The sequence below is a fragment of the Capra hircus genome, chromosome 1, assembly GCF_001704415.2.
Source record: "Capra hircus breed San Clemente chromosome 1, ASM170441v1, whole genome shotgun sequence".
Taxonomy (NCBI): domain Eukaryota; kingdom Metazoa; phylum Chordata; class Mammalia; order Artiodactyla; family Bovidae; genus Capra; species Capra hircus.
The window spans coordinates 144,719,909-144,725,908 of record NC_030808.1 but is presented as its reverse complement, the minus strand read 5'-3'; the positions used below and the strand labels follow the sequence as shown (position 1 = coordinate 144,725,908).

Here is a 6,000-nt window from a genome sequence, read left to right as displayed (position 1 = left end):
TCTCTCTGTATCTCTCCATCTCTTTCTCTATCTCTCTCCATCTCTGTCTCTCTGAATCTGTACTGTTTTCTGTCATTAATGTTCTGTGATAACATCATATGTTACCCAGTTTGGGGACCTTTTTCCTTCCTCCCAAGACAAGCAGCAGCCCCTTCATCTGGATTCTCTCTCTTTCTCTTGGATTTGGAGCTTTTCCCCTGCTGATTGAGTCTCTCCCCTCTTGTTCTCTCCCAGAGCTCCTCTGCCCTCTGCCCTGTTCCTTTGTCCCCCCAGCTGGCCCCACAACCTGCTCACTGATTTGCTCTCCACCTTCTCGTCTGCCCTCCGGGCCCTGTGATGCTTCTCCATTTCTGTGATACAAGTCTGCATCCTCTGTGCCTGTCTGCTTCTTCTTTGATGGGGGTGCTCAGTGTGCAGGCTATCCCTTCCAAGGGTGCAAATTCCTGGGCACGGCCCTCCAGGGTTCCCCATCCCCTGAGGGCACAGGCGGTGCTGCCAGGGGCCCTGCTCCCACTCCATCCAGTCCCACCCTGTTCCGCTTCCCGCCCTGAGCATGTATAATGGATGGTGTGTCCCCAGTCCCTTCCCGCCCTGAGCATGTATAATGGATGGTGTGTCTGTGTGCATGTTGTTCCTCTGACAGCCCTTGGGCTTGAGCTGTGTAGGCAGAGGGGCCGGGGCTGGATGACGGTCCCCATGTGGTGCAATCAACCACATGTAACTACTTCCTCCAAGTTGCTGACTTAGAACAGGAAGCTTTGCGCCTTCACCAGTGGGGTCTCCAGTGCCCAGTGTCTTCCCAGACCCGTGAAGCACCAGCCTGGTGAAGAGCAGAGCCGAAGCCCCTGCCAGTCCAGCTGGGACACCCCTGCCGTGGTCTCCAGGGCATCCAGGGGTGAGTGGACAGAGGTTCCTCTGTGTCTGGGCTAGCTTCTCTGAAGGGGAACTGCTCAGCCTTGAGGCCCTGGCTGCTGTCTTTCCCGAGGGAAGCAGCTCCGAGAAGCCCAGGCTGCAGGGGCCCTGGTGGCCCTGGTGGTCCGCTCCAGGCCCCTTGAGCTAAGACCCCGCAAGGGGAAGTGCTGAGCCCACTGCTGCAGAGCTACTGGCTGCTGGGAGGCATGTAACCAAGGGGATGGGACCAGCATGGCGGAAGGATGCACTCAGACCTCAGCCTCGGCCCCACTGTGGGAGTCTCTCAACAAGGCCCAGGCACTTACTGAGCCCCCAATGTGAGGGCCGCGAGGCCCCGCAGAGCCAGAAGGAGGCTGGAGGCAGGGCAGGCCCCTCTGGGGGGTACGGGGTCTGCGTGGCCGGGCTCTGCAGGAGGGTTCCCGGGCCTCCCCCTCCTCCCCCTGCCCTGTGCCTTCCTCTTCCTGCCCTGGCCTGTCCCCATCCTCTCTTCATGCTTCCACGGTTAGCCGGGCAGGTCTGTCCTCCAGCAGAGCCCCTGTGTGTGTGTGGTACCTCTGAGTATGTACGTGTCTATGTGTCCATGGTGCATTTTGTGTCTGTGTGTGTCTGTGTCTGTGTGTGTGTCTGTGTGTGTGTCTGTGTGCGTGTGGTACCTCCGAGTGTATGTGTGTCTCTGTGCATATGTGTATGTCCACAGCGCTTTGTGTGTGTCTGGCTGTGTGTGTATCCAGGTGCGTTGTGTGTGTGTCTGTGTGTGTGTGTGTGTCTGTTTATCTGTGTGTGTGTGTCCACAGTGCATTGTGTGTGTGTGTGTCTGTGTGTGTGTCTGTGTGTGTGTCTCTGTATGTTTGTATCTGTGTGTGTCTGTGTATGTGTCTGTGTATCTGTGTGTCTATGTGTGTGTGTATGTCCACCATGCATTGTGTGTTTGTGTCTGTGTCTTTGTGTGTCTGTGTCTGTGTGACTTTGTGTCTCTGGGCGTCCATGGTACATTGTGTGTCTGTGTGTGTCTGTGTGTCTGTGTGTGTCTGTGTGTCTGTGTGTGTGTCCATGGTACATTGTGTGTGTGTGTGTGTGTGTCTATGTGTGTGTGTGACTGTGTGTCTGGGTGTCCACAGTGCATTGTGTGTCTGTGTGTCTGTGTGTGTGTCCATGGTACATTGTGTGTGTGTGTCCATGGTACATTGTGTGTGTCTGTGTGTCTGTGTATGTGTGTCCATGGTACATTGTGTGCCTGTGCGTCTGTGTGTGTGTGTCCATGTACATTGTGTGTATGTGTGTCTATATATGTGTGTCCATGGTACATTGTGTGTGTCTATGTGTCTGTGTGTGTGTGTCCATGGTACATTGTGTGTCTGTGTGTGTCTGTGTGTCTGTGTGTGTGTCCATAGTACACTGTGTGTCTGTGTGTGTGTCCATGGTACATTGTGTGTGTGTGTGTGTCTGTGTGTGTGTGTCCATGGTACATTGTGTGTGTGTGTGTGTGTGTCCATGGTACATTGTGTGTCTGTGTGTGTGTCCATGGTACATTGTGTGTGTCTGTGTGTCTGTGTGTGTGTGTCCATGGTGCATTTTGTTGAAAGCAGGTCTGCTTCTTCTGTCAGGGTCCAGAAGGCTCCTGAGTTCTGGCCTAAAGATGTGAAAATGCAGGGAGACAGTTAAGATTTAGGGTGTCATTGGGTGTGTGACCTAAATCTCCCACAACCAGGACCTTGGAGGCCTGTCCCCCTGGGAGTGGAGGGACAAGGGTCCAAGGACCCAGATGAGTTCAGGGAGAGGGGACTCTTGGCTGCCATGCGATTTGTCCCGACGGGAGTAAATCGAGATATTTCCTGGGGGCTCGGCCGGCCAGGCAGCCAGACTCAGCCCTGCCAGCCTCGGGTTTCCGAGCTGAAATCAGCATGGGCGTGCCTGCCCACAGCTGTCAGCTTGGACCAAGCCAGTGCAGCCCTGGGGCAGGTCACAGTCAGCTCCTGGAGGTTTCTGAGAGGAGATACCCCAGGTAGTGGGGGGCCCCTCCAAAGCTCAGCAGAGGGGGCGCCGCTGTCCAGGGGATGGGAGAGGCCCACCGACGCACTGGCCGGAAGGGTGGGGGCCAGGCTGACTGCTCAGCCTCCATCTGTGAAATGGGCCAGTAGTTTGCACTCCAGCTGATGATCTAATCGGCTTGTGATTCAAAAACCACTTCCCTGGGAGGTGGCAATGTGGGCCTGTGGGGAAGGCTGGCCTGTGTCCATAGGGCCCCACAAGTTCAGCTCAGGCCACGCCTGGCTGGTTACTGGACTGTGAAGAGGTCTTCACCCCATGGGTGGGGCAGCATGGAGCCCGAGGGGGCCCTGTGTGATTCTAGCCCTGCTGGTCTGGAAGGCTTGTGGGGGCAGGGCCCGGTAGCCTGCACACCTGTCACTGCGCGTGTCCCTCAGTCCCTCTGGAACCGACGTCACAGGGGCAGCTACCGGGAGCTAGTGACTGAGCCCCCGTGAACAGCGGGGCCAGCTGAGAATGCAGGCTCTGGGAACAGTGAAGTCCCAGTGACACCGCAGGTGGGCGGGGCTACGATGCTAATGTGGCCCCTGTCTATTTCACTTTTCCCCAAACAAGACCTAAAATCGGCTGTCGGTTCTGTTGTCATCTCACCCAATCCCACCTGAGCCAGGAGCCGAGGTCCGAAGGAGGCGCTACCCAAACCCGCCGCCCCTACTGAGCGAGTGCCCAAGGGGGTGGGGGGCCAAGCCCCAGGGGCCCCGGGATGCCAAGACCCACCTGTCCCAGCCATGCTGCCACCTGTCACCTGCCTGGCCTCTGGGGCCCTGTCCCTGGACATGAGGTCATGGTCAGGCTAATGGAGTCCATGTCCAGCCCTGCAGTGGGCAGGGAACCTGGACTGTTCAGAAAGAGCCATGTCCCCTGCCTTCCCCTCCCCAACCTCCCCTATCATCCCCCAATCACCCCCTGACCCTGGGCAGGGCAGGCCATGTAGACGGCAGCCCTAGGGCTGGCCTGGGGTTTCCAGTCGCTCCCACCACTGGTGAGTGGGCATCTTGGTGAAGCAGCAGGTGCAATTAAGTCCCCAAGCTGCCAATCTGTGACCCGGGCAGGCCTTCCTGCTTGTTCCAGGGTCCCCCCAATAGCCAGAGGTGTCTAGGCTGCTCACCGTCCCAGCAGTCGAGCAGCAGGGCTGGGGTGCCAGGGAGCCAGCAGGCCCAAGTTTCCACGTGAGCCCTGGCATGATCCCCGTTCAGCATGGCACCCCATGAGGCCAGGTCTGCAACCGTGCGCATGGACTCGGGGCTGGGGTGCCACCACTGCGGGGCAGAGAGATGTGAGAGCCAGGCACCCTTGCCGCTTCTGAAACACACAGAGCAGGAAGGCACAGCTGTGCCCACCTACCTGGAGGTGCTGTCAAAAAATGCCTCCAGCAGCTTTCCCTGAACCTGGGGTGCTTCTCCTGGGAGCTATGAAGTGTGGGCTCCCCAGAGAAACAGAGCCAACAGGACATGTGCACGTGTGTGTGTGTGTGGAAACATGTGCACGTGTTTGCGTGTGTTTGTACAGACAGAGAGGTTGGTTTGGTGGAGCTGACCTGTGAAACTATGGAGGCTGGCAGACTGCAAGTCTGCAGGACAGGCTGGAGAACCCGCAGAGAGCTAAAGCTGCAACTGGAGTTCCAGGCCATCCAGAGGCAGAGGTCTCTCCTCCTGGGGGACACCATCTTTCCTTTAAGGGCTTCAACTGGTTGGATGAGGCCCAACCACAGCATTGAGGGCGATCTGCTTTACCCAGAGTCCGCTGATTCAGTGTTGACTCCATCTAAGAGACATCTTTGCAGCCACATTCAGAGCAGAGTTTGAGCAAACATCTAGGTCCCTTGGGCCTGTGGACTTGGCACATGAGACTCACACTCACAGCACCCCTGTCTCTCTGTGACCAGGAGGAAACCGAGGTCCAGAAGGCGAAGTCACTGTGACCTGTCCACAGTCACTTGGCACTGGCCATAGACTTGGGCATATCAACCCTGGGGTCAGGCTGATGGGGGCCCCAGTCCTGGCATCTGTCCTGGCTTTGGGGCTTAGGGACCCTCAGAGCCACCATCCCCACCCCTGGGAATGGGGAGCAGGTCTGGCCCCTGACCCCTGGGAATGGGGAGCAGGTCTGGCCCCCGACCCCTGGGAATGAGAGCTGGTCTGGTTCCCCCACCTTTGGGAATGGTCTGGCCTCCCCACGCCAGGGAGCTGCTGATAGATTGAGGCTGTGGGTGTCAGTGGCAGCCAGGCCCGCAGGGAGGCTGCTGTAGGCATCACCCAGCCCTGGTCCTCTGGGACCTGGGGTCCTGAGTGGTTGTCCAGGCAGGGACCACGCCCGCTGCCTGAGGCTCCCCCTGAAGACTGGCTGTGTCTGCCGTGGGCCGGTCGCTCTGGCCCAGGCCATCACAGCCTCCGCCCTCTGCCCAGGGGTCACCACAGAGCCCACAGTGTGGGGTCAGATTCCTGGGTGCTCAGATCCGGCCAGTCTGCAATGCAGAGACCTTTGCACCCAAGCGGCCTGATTCCACCACTCTGGAAGCTTCCAGGGGAGGGTCTTCCAGGGGAGTTGTGCCCTGGGCTATAGCTAGGAGTAGCTGGAAGTGTTCCCTGGCTGGATGAGGAGTAAGTCAGGGACTGAGGCCAGCCTCCTCGACAGGCGAGACCTCAGCGGGGCCAGGGCTCCTGCCTGAGCGGCCTCCCCTAGCGTGGGACACGCGCCCTCTTCCAGTGCTCCGAGGGCGGGGACACAGAGAACGGCAGCCCAGCGGGACCAGTGCTTCCACCAATCTATGTTTTTACTTTGTAAGCATGTTTATTTGTATATGGTTACAAAAGACGAAAAGTAAACACTTTATAATTAGTTGCGGGTTGGAACCATTCAACAATGTTCTGGAGGCCCTTGTTGAATATCTAGTGATATTGAAAATCCACCAATTCATTTTTTTTAATATTTATTTTTATTTTGCCGTGCCAGTCCTTAGTTGCAGCAAGCAAACTCTTAGTTGTGGCATGCAGGATCTAGTTTCCTGACCAGGGATTGAACCCGGGCCCCCTGCATTGGAGC

The 6,000-nt window shown here is 57.5% G+C and overlaps 1 protein-coding gene across 1 annotated transcript in view; it reads left to right on the top strand.

Moving 5' to 3' along the window:
• Positions 817–6,000, top strand: part of ITGB2 (integrin subunit beta 2) — a 30,726-nt gene continuing 25,542 nt past the window's right edge. The window contains 1 exon segment of the mRNA NM_001285538.1: positions 817–895. The gene's annotated coding sequence lies outside the window, so the exon portion shown is untranslated.